The 23182-nt window shown below is 32.5% G+C and overlaps 4 long non-coding RNA genes across 4 annotated transcripts; 2 read left to right on the forward strand and 2 right to left on the reverse strand.

Moving 5' to 3' along the window:
- Positions 1 to 3528: 3528 nt before the first annotated feature.
- On the forward strand, positions 3529 to 4112 carry LOC138129549 (uncharacterized). The gene is made up of 2 exons (XR_011159249.1): positions 3529 to 3803; positions 3868 to 4112. It is a non-coding gene; the product is annotated as an uncharacterized lncRNA (long non-coding RNA).
- Positions 4113 to 17442: 13330 nt separating this feature from the next.
- LOC138129284 (uncharacterized) lies at positions 17443 to 18981 on the reverse strand. Its single transcript, XR_011159170.1, has 2 exons — positions 17703 to 18981; positions 17443 to 17641 (listed from the first exon to the last, which is right to left on the reverse strand). It is a non-coding gene; the product is annotated as an uncharacterized lncRNA (long non-coding RNA).
- Positions 18982 to 19918: 937 nt separating this feature from the next.
- Positions 19919 to 22398, reverse strand: LOC138129285 (uncharacterized). Its single transcript, XR_011159171.1, has 2 exons — positions 21987 to 22398; positions 19919 to 21932 (listed from the first exon to the last, which is right to left on the reverse strand). It is a non-coding gene; the product is annotated as an uncharacterized lncRNA (long non-coding RNA).
- A 92-nt stretch (positions 22399 to 22490) lies between these two features.
- On the forward strand, positions 22491 to 23182 carry LOC138129650 (uncharacterized). Its single transcript, XR_011159300.1, has 3 exons — positions 22491 to 22692; positions 22755 to 23093; positions 23151 to 23182. It is a non-coding gene; the product is annotated as an uncharacterized lncRNA (long non-coding RNA).

Raw genomic sequence — 23182 nt, forward strand, 5'->3', positions numbered from 1 at the left:
TGATGAAATTAATTTGTAATCGAGTTATCCATGGATCCGAAATCGTATGTCGTTTCTTGAACAAAAAACACAGGTTAGATCTGGACATATCAATCTAAAAGACATACGGATTCAAATCCATGGATGACTCGATTACAAATTAATTTGATCGCTCTTTACTTACCACAGACCAAGATGGTGAGGACTTCTTTGTTTACCACTCCCACTCAAAGTAAGAGATGAATCCAATTATCTTTAAAAAAATATTGGAATTTGTATTTATTTTATTTTTTTACGAGTATTGTTTTACTATTGGGGACACGGAAAACTGGGCAGATGTGTCATTCATTGTCAACATTTCTAAACCATACCTTAGCTACTCATAACCAAGTTTAAGTTAATTTGACAGTTTTTTTGAAAATATCAATCATAATGACGGTAAAGGTGCATTTACATTGACACTTTTTGAAATGACAATAACAGACTGCCCAGGATTCCAGGATTAAAAAGAGATTGCGGTACTATTCCCGTTGCTGAAATTACAAGTGGTAAAATCGAAATTTTTTCTAAACACCAAAGATTTCTGATAGCAACGGAGAGCTCTTAATATTTATTAATTTTTGTGTTATATGTCTGTGTTATATTATGTGAATTTGGTCTGTTATGCTTAATATATATATTATATATTTAAAAAAAAAAAAAAATTATATAACTAGACAGCTGAATTAAAAAAACGGAAAATGAGATATTTCCTAATAAATTTGGTTTTAAATATTTGTCAATTGTCTACTTGGCAGTACCTATCAAATGATTTTTAAAAATGTCATCGAATTATTTATTTATGAACTGACATACCGTCAAATACTTGTAACCTATTTCTAAACAGCCATTTTCAAACTATGACAAAAATGGAAAAACGTGTTTTTTTTACATTTTCAATTTTTTTTTTTTTTAATTCAGCTATATGTAGAAACGCCTTGTTGTTTTATGCATTATCTTTGCTCGTGTATCAATTTATGTATTCTTACTTGTTTTATAATAAATATTGTAACATTTTTTAACCTTGTTTTTAATTATCGCCCTTAATATTTTTTTTTTTGCAAAAAGAACCAGTGCACAGACGATTAAACTATAGTAAGACTGTCAAGAGGGATTACATTTTTGGTGACGCGCTCAAGTGGCGCTGCCCGAGCGTTAGGCCAAACTAATGTATAACAAGTTGCATATCTGACTAGTTTCTGTATACCTAGTTGCCTATTTTTTTTCAATTTGATTTAAATTGATACTTATCTAAAAAAAATAAAAACGACTAATTAAGTATTAAACATTTTAATACAAATTCTAACATATACAACAAATTAGTAGTTCATTAAACGAGTTTGTGTGTAAATTGGGATTTTTTGGGCATGAGTAGGCGAGTGAAACTGAATTGAAGGGTAGAATTAGTTCAATAATTTGATTTTGCGTTAACTTTTAAAATTTCTGGAGATAATGTTAGGATCATGCAAAAGATTTTTTAATTTTGAAATTGTTTTTTGCTGATATCGGTCCATATAATAAATGTTTCTACCTTTTGCAGTAAGACTACTAACTTTCTTGCATTCAAGTACTTGCAACACACTAGAAGATTTTGTTGGGTGTCTATTTTGGGCCTTGGGCATAACAGGAAGGATTAGATTCTCTACAGTGGGATTTTCAGTAATCGTAGAATTTTCAATTTGTTCAGCTGGTCTAACATTGTTTATTGAAGTTTGTTTTGTCTTCACGAAGAAAAATCGACGGTAGGGCGTATTTATGGAGTTTTGCTTTTTGAGTAAAGAAATTGTTGCTAAAATGTTTCTCCCAAGTAAAGACATTATCTGTTTTAAAGGGTGGTGCAACATTTACCTAAAGCTTCTATCCATCGTTTCCTTTGTTCTTCTAATTGTTGAAAATTAAAATGTTTATTTTTTATCGCCGATCTTGTTGTTTACAAAGCATTTATGTTTCATTTTTCACGAAATTGCGATCTGAAAAACCATATTTCGTACTTTTTCAAAAAGAAAAAGATAACTTACCAAATAATAATATTTTGTAGAACAATTTATAAAATTTATTGACTAAACCTTGACAGAAATTAGAAAATTCAAAATTACTGATGACATTATTAATTAATATTCAAATCAACCTTCTTTTTAAACGGAAATTCCTGATCGGATTAACGAGTAAATTCGGTAATTTAGTTTGGCCTAACGCTAGAGCAGCGCTAGTGTTGTCAGTGTCTCCCATGTTTTATACGGGTTTTGAAAGTCTTAATTCTGTTGATGGTCTGTGAACCAGTGCACAGACAATTAAACTATAGTAAGACTGTCAAGTGGGATTACATTTTCGGGGACGCGCTCAAGTGGCGCTGCCCGAGCGTTAGGCCAAACTAATGTATAACAAGTTGCATATCTGACTAGTTTCTGTATACCTAGTTGCCTATTTTTTTTTCAAAAAAAATAAAAACGACTAATTAAGTATTGAACATTTTAATACAAATTCTAACATATACAACAAATTAGTAGTTCATTAAACGAGTTTGTGCGTAAATTGGGATTTTTTGGGCAGGAGTGGGCTAGTTTAAAAGGCGAGTGAAACTGAATTGAAGGGTAGATCTAGTTCAATAATTTGATTTTGCGTTAACTTTTAAAATTTCTGGAGATAATTTTAGAATCGTTCAAAAGATTTTTTAATTTTGAAATTGTTTTTCGCTCATATCGGTCCATGTACCTAATAAATGTTTCTACCTTTTGAAGTAAGAGTACTAACTTTCTTGCATTCAAGTACTTGCAACACACTAGAAGATTTTGTTGGGTGTCTATTTTGGGCCTTTTGCATAACAGGAAGGATTAGATTCTCTACAGTGGGATTTTCAGTAATCGTAGAATTTTCAATTTGTTCAGCCGGTCTAACATTGTTTATTGAAGTTTGTTTGTCTTCACGAAGAAAAACCGACGGCAGGGCGTATTTATGGAGTTTTGTTTTTTGAGTAAAGAAATTGTTGCTAAAATGTTTCTCGCAAATAAAGGCATTATCTGTTTTGAAGGGTGGTGCAACATTTACCTAAAGCTTCTATCCATCGTTTCCTTTGTTCTTCTAATTTTGGAAATTTAAAATCGCCGATCTTGTTGTTTACAAAGCATTTATGTTTAATTTTTCCCATATCCAAATAAATAAAATAAAAATTACGATCTAAAAAACGATATTTCGTACTTTTTCAAAAAGAAAAAGATAACTTACCAAATAAAAAGATAACAAAAAATTACCTCAAGATACTGGTTTGGAGTTAGAACAATTTATAAAATTTATTGACTAAACCTTGACAGAAATTAGAAAATTCAAAATTACTGATGACATTATTAATTAATATTCAAATCAACCTTTTTTTAAACGGAAATTCCCGATCGGATTAACGAGTAAATTCCGTAATTTAGTTTGGCCTAACACTAGAGCAGCGCTAGTGTTGTCAGTGTCTCCCATGGATTTATTAGTACTGGATACGGCAATACCCTATAAACGTAGGTCGACTTTGAAAAAACATATCACAGACTTCGGTACCTTCCCCCATTTCATTCTAACCTGTATTAAAATATGTTTCTCTCTGTTATTACAATACGTATGTCGTTTTGATGTTTCGCAAATGTCAATTTTGAAGTTTGAAATTAATTCAAAAGTCTGAACCTCCGGTCTGAACTGTCATAAAACTTCCTGAATTCGTAAAATAGAATAATTGCAATAATGAAAACCTGCAGAATTTGTTCTACTCCTTATAGTTCTTCAAGACAAGACTTATCTTTTCACTGGTATGTACCTAAAATAGACGATTCTTTACAAATACCGAAGACCTGGGTGAAAAAATGATTTCAGTTTTCCAAAAGAAACCTTCTTAAGAAACAAATGGATATAAGTGTGGAAGAGACAATCAAAGTTGCAAACAATGCGGTTATTTGTTCAAAACATTTTCGGAATTCTGAATAGGATGAATGTAAAAAACCATGCAAAATTTTAAAAAGGGTTTGTATAGGTATCTTCACAATACCTGAATTTTCCTACCACACCTAATGCCCCCTTTAATCTCAATTTCGCAGAAGAACATTGTAGTGGCAACAAAGGTAGAGCGTATAAAACTTAAATATTCAATCAGTAGATTCGAGATATAATGCAGATGTAACAGTAGAGCATTTTAGTAGCCCTCGAAAAGCAAAACGACATGTAAATATGATCCAACATGTTGACGAGCAAAGGGAAATACACTACGAATGTAAGAAAACTGCGAAAGCTCTAAACAAAAACAAGATAAGAAGTAAACTTAACAAGGTTGTATTATTTAATAACGAATAAATATAAGAATCTGTTACGACTAATATTTATTTTGGTGTTTTTTTGTAAGTTTCATGGATACTTGTGAGTTTGAATTTACGTACAAATTAAAGTTAAGTGGTTCACAAAAATATAGGTAGTTGTTGAAGGCAGACAACTCTCTTCACCTTTGTAGTCCAAACCTGGATTTCCTTTTGTGAAATCTTTACCAACAGCATTGTCAGTGTTTCACATTAGAGTGAAAAATACCTGGCTTTAGACGAATTAGTCATTCTTAATATGTTCAAGTTCTAAAACAATAATACTTGATAGAGTTAACGGTTCAAATACTCTCGAACTATGCAAACTTCAGAGAAACAGATTAGAAAAAAAGATGACACGAATGACAGGAGAGTAATAAATAATTGATAGATTGAGAATTTAAACCAATCAGAGTCGGGGGACTCGCTAAAGGATAGTGCTAATACCCAGATAATGCGTTGAGAGCGACAGAAATAGATGGTACGTCTTGTTCAACTATAATGGCTGTACGCCGTATCCAGTACTAATAAATCCATGGTGTCTCCTATGTTTTATACGGGTTTTGAAAGTCTTAATTCTGTTGATGGTCTGTGAACCAGTGCGTAGTACAGGTTTCGATTTTGCCGGCTTAGCACGATTACAGGTCTCTAATCAACTTTGTACCGACTCTCGGTTTAACTTTTTTGCGGCAACTATAGATGGCGCTGAAACTTGTTATCCGTTCAACCTGAGAGAGTCGGCTATCTATTCCCCTCTTAAGGCTCGCGTTTACCTAAAAGAAATTTCCTAGTTGATGTGCAGTGGGTCCTCTATTTACAAATTTATATTTTGGTCAAACGGGTCAAACAAACCGAGAGACGCAGGTACCTTGAATTAGTCACAGACGCTCAGTAGAGGGTAGAGGATTACGATCCTGTCCTGTTCCGTACCTAAATACGGAGATAAAATTTTGTGTTGGAAAGACAAGTCCTACAATGCCAAATCTGAATTGGCTGCACTGCAAACTGTTGTTTCATTCCATTTTATTATTTATTAGCTGACCCGACAGACGTTGTCTTGTCCAATCCAAATTTCAGTAAATTAGTTTGTGATGATGATTTATTTTCATCCATTAAATTTGAAATAACAAGGTGTTTTATTTACATTTCGATTGCAAGATCGATGTTCAAGTGAACAATCCGATAGCGAAATAAATTGGTATAGAAATAAAATAATTACATTTGTTGGACAGATCGCGAAACAACAGAAAAGTAAAAAGGGATGTAATTTTAATTTAGGCTGGAATGCGTTTTTCCAGATTTTTGTCCAAATTTTCCAAAACCATTTTTTCAATTGAGTTATTTCCATCCCGGGAACAAACCGAACAAAAAAAAATCAATTAAATATGTTGTCAGTTACGAGTATGATCGAGAGTGCATACAAAAATTATAATTTTTAAGTTTGCCCTAATTTTCCGACTTTCCTTTGTAATTCTCCCGATTTTTTTTTAACAAAAGAACATTAAATTTTAAAAAATTAAAAATATTGAGCTAAGAATTTGTTTTAGTATTTTTTTGTAGGTACATACATAATAATATACCTACAATTTGATCGTATAGGACATTTTTCTGACTTTGAAGGTCCGACTAATAAAACGATAATATTCACCAAATACAGGGTGCAGCATTGTGTAGTTGTATTTTCCCAATAAAGGCAGATGAGGGAATGAATTTTAGTTCGGAGTTTCTACCTGAATTGTCAAGAATTATGAATGAGACAAAAATGACCCTTATGGTAAAATATTTTTAAGGTAAAAGTACAATGAAACGGTTGGTTTCAGCTTGTGTCCCTTCGGTGAATAATTGAATATTATCGGTTTATTAGTCAAAAAAATTTGCTATAGATAAAGTATAGGATTATATTATGTACTCGCAAGTAACGATTTTTATTCTTTACTTATTCTGTACTTGCTCATGTAATAGTAATAGTATACTATTATTTCATACTAGAAGTCTGTTCTGTATCATAATTTTATTGCAAAAATAAAAAATCATATTATGTATTTTGTGAAAATCGCATCATCTTTTTTCCTGTGGTAATGGCCGTTGCTATTGTTTTTTACAATGAGTATTTCCTTCATGTGTTTAGCAACCAATTGCGTGACAAACATTGACCAATCAAAACGAGAAAACAAAAAATAACCCGATAAAATTTCTCTAAAATGCACATGTGCAATAATCTGATAAAAAATGTCGGTACCTGATTTTTTTTTTATTTAATTATTTTGAATAAAAAGGATTGAAAATAATGCGTTTGTTTTCATTCTATTCAGGAAATAATCAGCCGTATACCCCTCGTGCAAAATTTTAATATCGGCAATTTTTTTGCTAATGAACTCAAACATCCATAAATTATTCGGTCAGAAGGCCAATTATTATCAAATAAAAGCCCTCGACTTTTTGCTAATAATTGGTCTTCTGACCTCATTTATGGATGTTTTCGTTCATTAGCAAAAAAATTTCCGATAAAATATTTTGCACTTGGGGTATAATATGTGATTATTTCATTCATCATCATTTTCGACCAATCGTAAGGCTTTATTTTTTGAATTATAGCGATTTTTCGATAATTTTTTATTGTCCTTCAAATGTTTTTTTTTTTTAATTTTTAAGACAACGGCGAATGCTAGTGTCACATTTTTTATTTTTATATCAAATGTCAACATGTGTCGTCAACTTCTGACGAGCAACTTGCAACCATTTTAAAAAATGACATTCGTGGTTGCTAATCAACTTTCGTATTACAACTCGATCATTTCGAAGAACTCAAGTGAATATTTTTCGACTTTTGCACTTTTCAATGTCAGATTTGATTTGTATAAATAAAACAGTTTCTCATACTGTTATAACTAACTAACCTACCGGACTCAAATGGATAATGTAATCGAACATCTACCGGACAGTATAAAATAAAATATTTTAAATCGTGAATTTTGACATGAAATAAAGGAAAAAATTGTGCTTATTTCATGGTGTATTATTACTGGAAATTATTATTGCACGTAAAAAAAAGGATAGAGATTTGGATAATATTAAAATGGGTGATATGCCGATGTAATTTGTACCCTTGTATAGTCCCCTTTCCGTAAGCTGTTAGCTCAGGTAGCATGTAGGGTTGGTTGTCTACAACGTGAAATTTTAACGTTGAGAAATGACTTAATTTTTTTCGTTTTTTTCAACTAATATTCAAGTAGGAAACACCACTTTTCGTCTGCGTCACATTCATAACAATATCTAGTGAATGACGTGAGATATTTTCGATATCTCTTTTTTCATTTTGCCTACACAGCTTCCAAGCAGAGCATTTTATTTGTGGTTTTTCAACAAATTCGTCAAAACAAAATTATATTTTTCTCTTCATAGTTCACTAATAGAAATGTTCATAATTTATGTAGTAAAGAGAGAAAACGTTCATCTCGTACTGTTTTCTCAAAAAACGTGATCGAAAATCCACTTTTTCGACCGTTTCAAACTCAGGTAAACGCGAGCCTTAATCTATGGAGGTTATGTTGGTGTTGATGTATTTCTCATTTTATAATTATTTAATAACAGTACTTTTATTTTGTTTAGGTTGGTACTAAAACCAACGAGTAGATGTAACTAAGGAAAAACCTGATATACGCCATAGACACTAACTTGAAACTTGTAGATTGTAAAACAACACGTTCACGTTTGAATAAACAGTTTTAGCTTTTAAATCAAAACAGTCGGCCTTATTAGAAAATCCCAACAGGTTATGGGCTACAGTGCGTATTAAAAAGAAAGTGCACTAACGGGAAAATATAATTTGGCGTACTGGTTGAAGTAATCTCCGCAAGTCCAATTTTGAGGTTTAGGAATCCACGAGGTGAACCAAAGAAGAAACAATGGATTCGTCAAGAATATTTAACGTTGGACTATTGGAAGGGAAAGCAAATTGGACTACGTGGAAATACAAAATTTCCGTCTGTCTACGAGGAGTCTCCAGAGCAATGGATGTTGTCCAAGGCAGGTTAGTGGCACCTAATACACTACAAGAAGATGCTACCGCTGCCCAAACAGCGACGTACAAAAGTGCATTAGAAGTATTCAATAAAGCAGACAGCAATGCCTTGATTATCTTAACCACGAACATGTCAGATGAAACGTTGCAGAAGATAATGCGATTCACGACGTCGCGAGAAGTATGGCTGGAACTTCACAAGTTGTTTGACGGCGTTTCTGAGGACAAAGTCTACAACCTCTGCTTACAATTCTTTGGATTTAAGAGGAATCCTGAAGTTGACATCGCATCACATATTTCAAAATTGAAAACACTATGGAGCGAGTTGAAGCAGGAGATGATGAAAGATGAAGCGAACCTGGAACTACCAGACTTATTTCTGATCTGTAAAATTCTGGGAACACTACCAGATGACTATTTTTCTTTCAAGTCTAGCTGGATGTTAATGTCAAAAAGTGACAGAACAGTATAATCTGACAAATCAATTGTGTGCATATGAACGAGCCTTAGGGACCAAGGAGGACGAATCTTCTGATCAGAAAGCTCTGGTTGTGAACTCGTCGAAGCAGGCATCGCAGCAAGCGAATGTAGTCGATCCCAAGAAGAAAAAGAAGCTGATTTGTCATTATTGTAAGAAGCCAAATCACACCGTGAAAGTGTGTAGAAAGTGGATAGCTGATGGCAGGCCACCGAAATCGAGCAATCCGGAACCAGGTACGAACATGACACTCGTTTCTATTACATCAACTGTGATGAATTCTGAAAGCAGTAATAAAGACTGGTATGTAGATAATGGCGCGACAAGTCATATCACAAATGACAAAAATTCGTTCAGAACACTTGAACCATTTTCAACAACACATTCAGTAACCACAGCGAATGGTGAGAAAATTGAAGCCATTGGAAAAGGTACAGTGGAGATTGAAGCAGCAGTTGGAGGAAGATGGAACAAAATCACTCTGACAGATGTTTGGTGCGTTCCAAGTATTCAGAAGAATTTGTTCTCCGTTCTTGCAGCACAAGATAAACGTCAAAATAGCGAGTTCATCTCAACCACAGAAACTTGCAATTTCAAAGTCGACGGATTAGTCCAGCTGATAGGAGTTCGTGATCGATTTGGAGGACTTTATAAGTTGGCCGTGAGAAGTACGAAAACCAGCTCACTCGATGAAGTCTATGTCACAGGTACAAATAATCTCTTGCAGCTATATCATGAGAGATTCGGACATCAGAATAAGCGCCATGTGAAGTCGCTACTGAGCAAGGAGCTGAACATCAAAGTGGAAATGGACAGTGAACTGTGTGAAGGCTGTATGTACGGAAAAGCTCATCGCCTACCATTTGGCACTAGAACGAAGACAACAAAAGCAGGAGAGCGAGTTCACACAGATGTATGCGGACCATTTCAGGAATCGATGTCAGGATTTAAATATTTTGTGCTCTTCAAGGACGATTACACAAAATTCAGGACGATTTATTTCTTGAAAGAAAAATCAGAAGTTGCAGAGAAGCTGAGTCAGTTTTTAGCTGAAACAAAAACTGTTGGACATGTGATCAAAGAACTTCTGAGTGACAATGGGAAGGAGTTTGACAACAAGGACGTTAGAAGTATGCTTCAAAAGGAAGGTATTATTCAACGTCTAACGATGCCATACACCCCACAACAAAACGGCTGTAGCGAAAGAGAGAATCGCACAGTCGTCGAAACAGCAAGGGCAATTATGCATGCCCACGGAAACATTCCGCAGACACTCTGGGCTGAAATAGTTCGTTCAGCGAACTACATCTTGAATCGCACGGGACCTTCAAACGTGCCAGGAACATCTCCATATGAACTGTGGTACGGTAAGAAACCGGGACTGAAACACTTACGTGTAATAGGCTCCACTTGCTATGTTCATGTTCCGAAGCAAACCAGAAAAAAGATGGACCCAAAAGCCACTAAAGGTATTCTCATTGGCTACGATCATGATGACGGATACAGGATCTTCGACAAAGAGGAATGCAAACTCATTAGATCACGAGATGTCGTATTTGAAGAGAAAACGCTTGAGCACACGAAAAGTGTGATTATTCCAGAAGATGATTCAACGTCTAAACAGGAAATTCAAGCTGATCGCGATGATGAACTCACCGATGACGATGAAGAGGAGCAGGAAACCGAAGATACGTCAATTTCTGGAACTTCCGAGTCAGATTGCGAGCACAACGCCGACAGGACCACACGATGTCTACGGAACAGATCGACTCTGAAAGCGCCAGAGAAACTGCAAGACTACGTGATGCATCTTGCAACGTCACTTGAGGAACCAGAAACTTACGGCGAGGCCATGAAGTCGGATCAAAAGGATTACTGGAAAGAAGCCATGGACCGTGAAATGAAGGCTCTTCAAGAAAACGAGACTTGGGAGCTAGTGGACTTACCTCAAGGAAAAAGGGCCATTTCAAACAAATGGGTCTACAAAGTGAAAACCAACGCCGATGGATCAATCGATAAGTTCAAGGCGAGACTGGTCATCAAGGGCTATTCACAGCAAAGAGGAATTGACTATGACGAAACTTTCAGTCCAGTAGCCAGGAAGTCTACTATTCGAACGTTACTCAGTGTTGCCGCAAATGAAGGTATGAAACTTGCACAGATTGACGTTTCAACGGCTTTTCTCTATGGTGACTTGAAGGAAACCATATACATGCAACAACCTGAAGGACACGGTGATGGATCTGGGAGAGTATGTCGACTAAAGAAAAGCTTGTATGGGCTGAAACAAGCCCCTCGTTGCTGGAATGAGAAGTTTAGCAATTACATCATCAAATTGGGTTTTCGAAGGAGCGAAGCGGATCCTTGTCTTTTTGTTAGGCAAACAGGCTCCACAAAAATGTTCTTCGTCCTTTATGTTGGTGACTGGAAATCAATCGAGAAGAAGACGGCTCGGTGCAAGGCAGTGACTACTCCAATCGTCAAGGACAACGAGACAGAAGAAAGCTCTCGAAACTCCGAGTTTCCATACAGACAAGCCGTGGGAGCATTGATGTTCCTCATGTGTGGGACACGTCCGGATATTGCGTACGCACTCAGCGTGGTATCCAGAAATCTTGAGAATCCAACAGATCGAGACGTAGTTAGGGTCAAGAGGATTTTGCGGTACCTGAGAGGTACAACGAACTGTGGGCTTCTTTACAAGAACAACCAAGCAAAGGGGGTTTTTGAATGCTACAGCGATGCAGATCACGGTGGTGACCTTAGCACGGGGCGCTCGACCTCTGGTGTACTGTGCCTCCACTCTGGGGCCCCTATTTCCTGGATGAGCCAAAGACAATCTTCCGTTGCCATATCCACAACTGAAGCTGAAGTTGTAGCTGCCAGCGAAGCTGCCAGGGAGATCATCTGGATCAAGAGGATTTTAACTGAACTGGACCAATTGAAAGCAACACCTACATTACAAATCGACAATGAAGCTGCTATTCGACTTGCCCAGAATCCCGAGTTCCATCGAAGAACGAAGCATATTCGTATCAGACATTTTTTTGTTCGCGAATTAGTAACTGCTGGAGAGATTATGGTTTCAAAAGTAGATTCTGAAAAACAGCTCGCGGACATATTAACAAAACCATTATCGTGAGAAAATAATGATGCAAAATATTGTCTTAGAAAAGTAGCGTTATCGCGGAGTAAAATAATATTTAATTTTTGCAATTTTTGTTCAAAAAGAGCAACGCTTTGATCTGAAAATTATAAGGTAAGGAATGCGGTTGCTGTATTGAACAAACTTAGAAGGGTTTTATCATCTTAAGAATTATTCAAAACTTTTTTCAACAAGTTCTTACTTGCTTCACGGCATACTCTCTGCAACGCTTTGGAGTCGGAATGCTTTAATTATGAGACACTCTGTATGAGAGGCTAATAAGAAGTCTAAATCTGAGTATCCATTTGAAATTGAATATACAGGGTGTTCTCGAAGTTGACGCGTTCCTTGTAACACGAGGTACTACACATTATTCTTAAAAATTTTAGCCTAAATCTTCTTAGTAAAATGTTTGTATTAACGGAGATAATCGATTGTATATTTTTATTGTTTTCTAAAATTTTAAGTCCGGTCCTGTCCATTTCTCCGCTGTACTAGATTAATAACTAACCTGGCCCAGAATGGTGTCTTTCCGGAAATCGCTCTCTGGACGCTGCAGATGCATTCTGATAACGTGATAACATTGCCCATGCATTTGCAACATATCTGTGAGCTCATTATTTTCCTAATAATAAAGCCATTTCGAATAATTAGATGACAACTCTGACAGTAGTTTTGATTAACGTCCATGCTCATTTGATTTTTTTTTGTCAATTCCAATTTCTAACAAATCAGCGCAAATTTGAGCAGGACCGGTTTCAAAAATTTCAAAAAAATTAACTTATTGTATCTTCATTGCCGTACACATTTTACTAAGGTGATTTTGGCTAAAATTCTTTAGAACAACGCATACTATCACATGTTAAAAGGAACACCTCAACTTCGAAAACACCTGTAGTATAAAATATAGTAAACATTTAGTATTTTTGTGAGACAAAGAGTTTTTTTTACTGCATGAATACACTAACAAAAATTAAAATTATCTGGTTATCATTTCAGAATTAAATATGGAATACAATTTGGTGAACATATAGCATTTTTAGGCAACAAAAATTATTTTTAGTAGCAAATAATATAAGAAATTAGCAGGATGTCAATATCTGGTTATCGCTCTAGGATTATGTATGGTCTTAATTTTGGTGAGCATTTAGTATTTTTGGGAAACGAAAGTATTTTTTTGTATGAATAAATTTGGTAAATTTGGTAAACAGTTAAATACCACCCAATATAAATCATAATATGCACATTCTAAAATCTAGCAGGCCAAGGAAGTACCGTCCACAAGCCAACAGATGGCGCATTTTTCAAGAACCAAAAATTTAATAGGGAGTTTGCGTTCTATATAGTTTATTTTGTGTATGAACGGAACCATAGAGAAAATAAAACATGTTGGGCGGTGCCCTTTATTTATTGGTTGTTTACATTGAGTGAGTGGGCAGAGTCGGAGGCTGGCCATTTTCTATTTACAGTAGTTGTCATTTTGTTTTCATTGGAATTTACGGCCTGTGAATCTCATGATTCCTTTGCATGACGCGGTCATATCGCAGGTGGAGGGGACCTATTTGCTGTTTTTAATGTGGGTGTTTGATCAGAGGATGTGCTGGTGAATTAATTTATGTTTGGTCCTGTTTATAGATGCGATTGCGAATACGGATGCATGATCCACTGAGCTACAAAGTGTTTGCAACTTGCGCATGTGATTATTGGGTATATAAGATCGAGTTTAGCCTGGATGAGCTTAGCCTCTATCATATTTCCTTTTTGTTTTTTTAAGAATAAAACACAAAGCGTATAAATTGGAAATATTTATTTAAAAAAATAATAAATAAATAATTATATTATAACATAATTACATAAACATAAATAATTTAATTTAAAAAAATTCTTTTCTTATTTCTCCACATTAACGAGGTAGTTGATTGATCTTCTTAAAAATTTGCTTATATTTATCTTCCATGTGAGATTTATCTATAATTCGATCTATGTCTGTTTGCGTAAGTTGTCGAGGATTATCTAAAACAGCAAATACTTTTCTCAATTCATCACGTTGTATAGGTTGTTTGATTAGCTCGTTTCGTAATTGAAACCTTAAAGCATCTTTTTCACTTATTTTTGTGTTAACCATCTCGATCGACAACTTATTAGAAAATGACATTTTTGAAGATGGATTTCTGTAATTATATATGTTTGAAATTATTTATGATTATAAAAAAATAATAATAATTTGTAACAATTTATTTTCATCACAATTTTTATAAAAAACCCTTAATGTTATCAATATGAAGTAAAATATTTGTTGGCATTTCAAGTTCTTGCATTTTTTCGTATACGGGTTGAATAATTTCTTCTTTATACCATTGTTGATGATCATCATTATCTGTGTTGGATTTTAGATTTTTCAGTATGATTGTTTTCGAGAATCTTTGTATGTTTGGCATACATGTTAGACAGACCAATTTAATTTCGAATCGTGATATAGGTTTCCAATTAAATTTTTCCAATGACCTTTCTAGAAGACGTATTAGGTATGTTCTTACTTCCATACCAGATGTATTGATTATCTTCAACATGTATTGCATCCCAAGGATCAAATTTATTATGGAATTGAAGTTTTAATTTCACTTGACAGGTTTCTGAAGTTATGTGAACATTTCTTTCTTTCATTTTTAGATTCACAATGTCAGTACAATTTTGACTACCCATTTGTGTAATTTCTTGTTAATGTTGCTTTAACCGTTGTCTTCACACAAATAGTATACCTACTATCTGATCCCACACAGATGTATACATTTGCTTAAGAAGAAGAATAAGAAGAAGGAGGAAAATAACTACTTGGAACATGTTTAAATCCTTGAAATTTAATTATTTCCTTCATGGCACAAGACATGCAAAGTCTTCCTTCCATATCGGTTTCACCTTTGCATCTCGGACATTTACTTTGAACAGGAATAGGCATAGTAGTAGTTTTCTCTAATTAGATTTATATACAAAAAACAAAGTTTCAAATGGTCCTTCTTGCAATATTAATTTCAACACTTTCACATAAACAAGCTATTGAATTAAATTTCTGGTTACGGTAAAATAATTGTTTTCGATAAGACAGTTGTTCCAGTTCGTAATGACCACAACTTTTTTTAAACAATTTTTGTTTTATCAATCCAACTGTTGTGAGTTGAATCAAAACCCAACCATTTCACGAAGACTTTATTGTTCTTTCTTCTTAATATTTTTTCTACTAAATATACATCTGGATGTTTGACTTTTTGTAATTGTTGTTGATAGAAACAACCCTTAATATCCTGTTTTTGATAATCTTGTAATAGATATGTGTTTGGATTTGTTAATAGGATTTTTTTTATGGTAAAAATTTCAGTTGACCAATTTGGCATGTACTTCTTATCAAAAACTCCTCTAGTTTCTGAAATTCGTACATGATCAGTGATCACCTACATGAAATTTTGAGGATAAATTTACAATTTTTATGCGATTATAAACAGTGTTTAAAAGTTTCTTTTCATGTTTCTTTTTAACTTCAGAGGGTTTCATACCGATCGTTCTATGTTTTGAATTATTATATTTTTGTACGATATTATCCAATAAATTAATCCATCTATAATGTGCGTGATAGTTAAATTCTTTCCACATTAAGTTTTTCAATGTTCTATTAACTCTTTCTACGATCGATGCTTTTTTTTCACTATATGTATTGTAATGATTAATATTGTATTTTTTCATTAATAATTGAAATGTTTTGTTGAAAAATTCTTTTCCCATATCAGTTTCTAAGTTTTTAGGTTGCTGTTGTTTGAAAACTTTTTCCATATTTTCAACAACTTCATAGCCAGTCTTCGTTTTTAATGGGAACGCCCATACGAATTTCGAGAAAAAATTGATTACCACTAAAATATATTTAAAACCATTATTCTCACCTGAATATGGAATCATTTCAACTAAATCTGCTTGAAATAGATCATTTAATGATTTAACAATAACTCTACGTCTGGGAAAATTAATTCTAGCTTGCTTATGAATCTCATCGACCACTTGTTTTTTAATTTTATCCATTTTTCACTTTTTTACTCTATAATATTTGCTTCACGTAATTCTTCGATGATACTAATTATTTCGTTTCTATGATTAAAATTGCCTGCTGCCTGAGATGCTATTAATAAATGTAATCTTTCCACAAGTTCATTCGGGTCATCCCAATAGATTAAATCGATTGCATTTTTATTAACTTCTTTTGATAAACCTTGACCGGATGTTGATTGTTGCTCTTCCTCTTGTTCACGAGTTGTTAAAAATAACGGTGCAATAATGTTTTTATATTTTGCTAATTTGCTACCGTCTATTTGTTGATTGGCTTGATAATAACGTTTATGAGCATTTGTTTTCAGAATAGTTTCTTTATATTGTTTGAGATCGTCTGGTGTATAATTATTAGGTGCTTTTTTAAATAATAACTCGTATAATCCTTTTGTGCCTTTATAGGTTTTCTTTTGTATAATTAAATCTTGATTAACAATCGATAATTTTGAATTACCTACTTTAAACGATTCAGAAGATGGGTCATATCTGACTCCATACTTATGATCGAATATATCTTCTACATCTTTGATCATATCATTAATATATTTTCTCGGTAATGCTTGCAATGGTTCTTCATCTTCTAACTCACCACTAATTTTTTGAAAGTTTAAATTTACTACCTCAGGTTGTTCAGATGATTGTGCCTCCTCTTTAATATTTTGTTGTATAGAACATGTAGGAATTTCTTTAACTTTCTTTTTCTCATCACCACCACTAACTATTATATTTTCAATATTTTCCAAATGTTTCGTTAGAGGTGATAACATTTTTTCTTGATCAAGTTCACCTTGTTTTAATAGATCCAATTTGTTCTTTATAATTTTCCGTTTGATAATAAGTCTTTTTTTTAATTCTTTATCTATCTTATGCATTCTCTGTTTTTTAACAGTTTTTTCTAATCTAATCAGGTGTGATCCGTTGTTTGAACTGGTTTTGAACAGGTCTGATCCGTTTTGGAACTGGTTTGAACAGGTCTGATCCGTTTTGGAACTGGTTTGAACAGGTCTGATCCGTTTTTGAACTGGTCTGAACAGGTCTGGTCCGTTTTTTTTTAATCTGATCGAGGGGGGGGGTATAGCAATAGATTTAATACTTATGTATTGAAACCCATATTATAGGTTAATTTAAATTATATTTCATCTATGTTCAATTAAACTTATGATGACATTGGTTTTACCACAGTTCGATGGACCAATAACTAAACATCTCATTGTTGATGGAAATAACAAACTATGCTTTACACAATCTTCTCGCACTAAATCATTGTTTTCAATATTCAATGAAGTTTTTTGTTTTATAATTCGCATCTTATTTTTTTGTTCTTTACACAGTTATGTGCAAACTAAAAATGAAAAAAAAAATACATTGCTTGTTATAAATAAAAGACTATTTTATTGTTTCTTATATAAACACAAACACAGAAGCCATTTCCTTCCAAATCGGGTCTTTAGCGAGTGGAATGGTTTGAGTGAGGAAATTGTAAACGCATCCAACCCCAACATCTTCAAAAACAAACTTGATGCACACTTTGATGATGAAGTAGATAGATTTCGGTCTCAGCTCCAATTCTACATAATAATAATAATAATAATATAAATAATTATCTAAATTGATGGTTTTTATACTTACATTGATTGGTGAGCTGTATTGTTCATTGTCTTCTAACGTTTCATAACAAAATAAATCAAGGCTTTGTTTTCTTTGTCTTGAATTTTCTGCACAGAAGCAAAAATATTTGCTGCAAATGTGACAAAACCTTGTTCCACCAGACGTTTTATGATGTACGAGTTGCAACGTTGGAACAATTTTCCTTCTTTGTTCCAACTCAATTGATTTCTTAAATCTGTCCCCACCTGTAAACACCTTATCCCACCAACCACTACATTTTATTTCTTTCAACTGGAATTATTCAATATGTAAGGTTTGAATAAAAATATACAATTCACGTAAATTAATTAAACCAAAAGAAGAGAAGATCTCAATCAAAATATCCCCAGGGTAAAGTGTCCGTGTAAAGATAGTTGACAATTCTTTTATCATCGTGGGGGCTTAAAGCAACTTTTTTTTGTTGAACGTTATAAACTTCATGCTTTTTTGAAACAATAGCATTTTGACAAATCTCGATTTGAGTATTGTTAAATAAACAGTCGAAATAATCATTGAAACTGATTTGTTTCATAGCAGAGCTTTGTATACCCTTTGCCTTTTTGATAACTCCTAAATTTGAAATACAATTTTCTATTTGTTTTTTATCAACCAATTTAGCTTTTAATTTATCTATTTGCTCATTCTTTTCCTGATCGCTCACTAATAATTTTAATGTATACATTTTTGAACGTAAACCAATGAAGTGGATCATAATGATACCATTATTTTCATCCTTCATTAATCCAACCACTTTTTTATTTTTTTGAGGAATTTGATATATATTATTTTGACTATAATCTGATGTGTCAAATCTATTAATATCTTCTTTAATGTGTTCATATATATATCATGATCAAGAAATTGGTAAATTAAACTGTCAGTGTCAGTATGCAATAGTTTAGCACTATTTCCAAATTTATTTAATATGTAGTTGTAATGAAAATCGTACAAGATTGTTTTTGACATGTCTAAAATAGACATTCCAACATAAATCGGTTTATTAAAATTTACTTTTAATTTTCTAAGTTCTATTATAACCATATCTTTATCGAAAATTATACAGCTATGAAAGTTTGGTTGAGAAATATAGTAATTAGCTAGCACCACATCTACCCCCCCATCTAGTCACCAGTTTAACAATCCTATATTTCCTTACATTTTCAATCATTTTTCCAAACGAAGCATTGATTAATAATTTGAAAAAATGTTTCCCAAATTCATGCACACATGAGTTTCGCAATTCTATATTTACATCAATACATTTTTTCAGCCAAGGTGATTGTTTAAATTTTAAGCATCTATGTATTTTTTTAAGTTTTAAACTTAAATTAAGAGCTTGTTGAAGATTTCTATAGTGAATAATATATTTCTTTTTATCATATAATGTTGTTAACAATTTTGGATTATTTGAATCGGAAACAGGTGGAACTAAATGTTGAGGACATAATGGTAAATCTTTATGCGTGTTAAACAGTTCTTTAGGATAAGAAAGTTCTACCTCAAAAATGTATCCGTAATCACTATCTTCAGGAAGATTTAAAACATTCTCACGATAAATATCTATATCTTCAATCCAATGAAAGTCTGCAAAAGGTAGAGGATAACGCATCGCTGTACCATACAGATTATTAACATCAAAATACATGAGGTAACTAACGGGTTCATTAGGATTGAAATTTTTACCCATGTATTTGTTATTAGCTTTTGCATAGCGATTGGAGCATTGTGAAACACCACCTCTTATCCCTTTTTCTATAAACATAATCATGTCCACATCAGTTAATAATTCTAATTCTACCTCAGTCATTTTTAACATACTGTCAAATGCAAAACCTGGTGCAGTGTAGTAGTGGAGACAATCTAATTGATATGTTTCTAAACATTGCATCCTAAAGTTTTCAAATATGTCTGCAAGAAGTAAGACATCAGTTTTCAAGTACAATTCAGCATATTCTTGTATCGTTTTGATATCAAATTGCTTCCATACATTAACAGCATGATTGTAGTCTTCACAAGAAATTTGAGTGTTGTTAATTTTACTATAAAATTTTTCTTGGGGTGGTAAGTGAGTATCATTTAATTTTTCCCAAGAGTCGAGATATTCATAGGGAAAGACACCTTTTCGTACAACTAAATTAAATTCACGATCATTGGGGTAATATTTTCTGGTAATAACTTTTTGGTTATCAGTCAAAATCGAAGACAATGTATCAAGACTACTAGACATAAATCGATAAGAGTCCAAAAATCTAAAGTTTATGTTGGTATTTTGCACATATTTTGTAAAGGAAATATATTTTTCCTTATTTAGAGGTAGCAAATTTATATTTCCATCAATTTCAGTGGCAAGTGCTTTAATTATAAAATGACTGTCATAACCAGACAAATTGTGAAATAGTACTGGTATAGTATATGAATCTTTATAATTAATATTACAAGAATTGTGTGCTGCACCCCTAAAATTTCCGGTAAGATGACAATGGTCTTTTACTTTTACATCAGAATTAACAAATGGTTTACTACAGATGTGACATTTTAAAGAATGTAAAAAGTTATTTTGTTCATCAGAGGATAAAGGTTTTAATGGGACAATATTTGAAAAAATTGAATTTAATTGTTTTGCAATTTTTGCAAGTTCTCGAACAAACCATACAATACAATCTTTACCTGTGAAGGTATTAAATTTTGAAATGGAATTGTCGTAAGAACAATGAAGATAATATGCTATGCAAAATGGTTTATGTATTTGATATATTTCAGTTTTACTTATATTTTTATTATCATTATAATTCAGAAGAATACTTTCAATATCAGCGTAAATGGCAAAAGGTACCTGTATTTTATTTTTAAAATTTGTAAATTTCATGATTTTATTGTTTTCGTTAGGAAGAATCATTTTAGTTTCATTTAAAACTTTACAATCATCTAAATGTTTTTTCAATACACCTTCATTCAAAAAGCGATTTAAACATCTTTCACAGAACCATTTCTTCTTTTTAACATTACCCACTTGCTTACTAATTAAACGTCATAAATTATTTATATATGTGAAATGGAATATAGTCTTGTTTGTTTCTTGTTTCTCATCATCATCATCATCATCATCATCATCCCCGCTCGTAAAATCCATATGATCTCTGTGAGTATTTTTGCTGCTAACTCCATCAGTTAAATCTTTTGAAAACATAAGTAAATTTATACGTGGTGAGAAATCAGTCTTACTCAAAAGTAAAGGTAAAATTTCCTTTTTTTCTATTGTAAAAACATTTATAGCCAATTTATTCATGATTACAAATTTAGGAATATCCTTTAAAGCCATGGGAAATGAAATATTATCAAATTTTGAAACATTACTAAAATGAGGATATGATGATACTCTAGAAACGTTTTTATTTTTTACAGCTGGATACAAAGCGCATACAACTGACCATAGAAAACAATACTCATCATTATTTTTAATATTTATGACACTTTTCGTGTTTTGAATAAAGGTGGGTAAATCACAATAAGTTGAAAAACCAACTTTTATCGGATTATATTTATTTATATTAACTTTTAAGTATAAGATTTCATATAATGCCCAACCACTATCTTTTTCTTGAAAATCTTCAAGTTTAGTTAAAATTTTATCATTTACATACACTTTATAGGTACCATTCGTTTAAATTTGTATTTTGATCAATAACACCATTTTTAGTTGAAAAATATTTAAAGGATGTTTCTGCGTTTCTTGGTTTAACAAACAATCCAGCAAAAACAACATTTACTTTTAACAAAGACGTTCTTACTTCTTTTTTAATTCTTAGAGAAAAACTTCGAAAAGCTTTTTTAAGAAATTCGTTTGGGCTTTTAATTTTCAAGTTTGTTATAACACCCGTTTTAATTCTACCTTTAAAACATGATTCAACATCTTGCCAAATTAGTTCTTTGTTTTTTAAATATTTAATTTCACCAAATTTAGCTTTAAAATTTTGAAGATATTTTTTCAACATAGATAGATCTGATTCAATTTTGTTAAAACTTTTTACACGGTCACTTCTATTTTTAACACATTTGTTAAGAATTAAAATGGTTTTTCTTAAATAATTAACATATTTATGATACTCTTCTTTTGTTTTAATTAATCTACTCACCAGTTCAATATTTTTCAAAATATTGGTGGAATAGGCTTCAACGACTTGGGAACTCATTTCACTCAGTTAAAGAAACAAACTAATAAAAAAAACACTTAGATTTAAAAAATTAAACGGAGCCACTCATACTTACATTTCTGTTCAGTTGAGTATTTATGGTTACAGTGAAGATCATTTCTAAATCACTTTCATATTTATATCAATCTGTTGGGGTGCGGTCCGCACTTAAGAATGTGTAAGACTAACACTATTATGCAGAATCATCACTTGGACACGTAATGCGGTACGTTTTGGCGCTAACAATGCACGTTTGAAACATGTGATTTCAAATTAAATAATAAAGAGTTATTTGTGTAAAATTTGTGCTGAATTTGACTGATAATAAAATACTTTTATAAAAATGTGCACATGTTGCTCAGTTGGCATTAATTTTATCATATAACTTTCCGCGAAGAAGCAAAGTCAAATATTTTTATAATAAAGTTGCTTACTTATTTGTCTCAATTTCTTTATTTTAAAAAAATTGTGCATGCGATCCCATTAATTTTATCACATACCTAACTTCCGCGAAGAAGCAAAGTCAAATTTTTTTATAATAAATTTGCTGAAAGTTTAAAATAAATATCTATTTCATCCGCTTGATATACGTATTACATTTTTTACAAATCTTCTTATAAATACTGCATTCAAAATTAATCACATCACAGTTTTCAACTTGTGCTTCCAACTAGTGCTATTATAATAATGGCAACAACACCTTGTACAATTGTAGTCTTCACCGAAGATAAACTTCATTTCGCAATAAAAATGGCTAAAGTGGTTATAAAACAACTTTTCCAGTAAGTAAATATTTATTATTATTATTATATTGGATATTATATATATATTATATTTTATATAGATATGGCGTTAAAGAAATTAGAGAGAAAAATGACAAGATATTTATCTCCCTAAGTTACTCCCCCAAGGGATTAACGCTAAAAAAAAAATTTGGAAACTTACCCGTTCGCTATATGCGAACGAAACTTGATAATGAGGACGAATTTAAGATGCTGGAAAAGGTGGTGAAACGATATAAGTTCAATTTAGTGGATGAGGACCTTGAAGAAATGCATCGTCTCCAAACCACCACGAAAAAACTTTACTTAGAGGAACCCTCGCAAATGAGTGGTGAGGATGATGATGATTCGGAGACTCAAAATTTAAATGGAGCCGCATCCCCAGATGGGCAAGTGTTTATGTAAGTTTCTTTTTTATTTAGTTTTGCTTAATTTTTTACCTTTTCTCTTATAAACAGGGTAGAAGATGATGATTGGAATGCGATGAAAG

The sequence above is a fragment of the Tenebrio molitor genome, chromosome 4, assembly GCF_963966145.1.
Source record: "Tenebrio molitor chromosome 4, icTenMoli1.1, whole genome shotgun sequence".
NCBI lineage: Eukaryota > Metazoa > Arthropoda > Insecta > Coleoptera > Tenebrionidae > Tenebrio > Tenebrio molitor.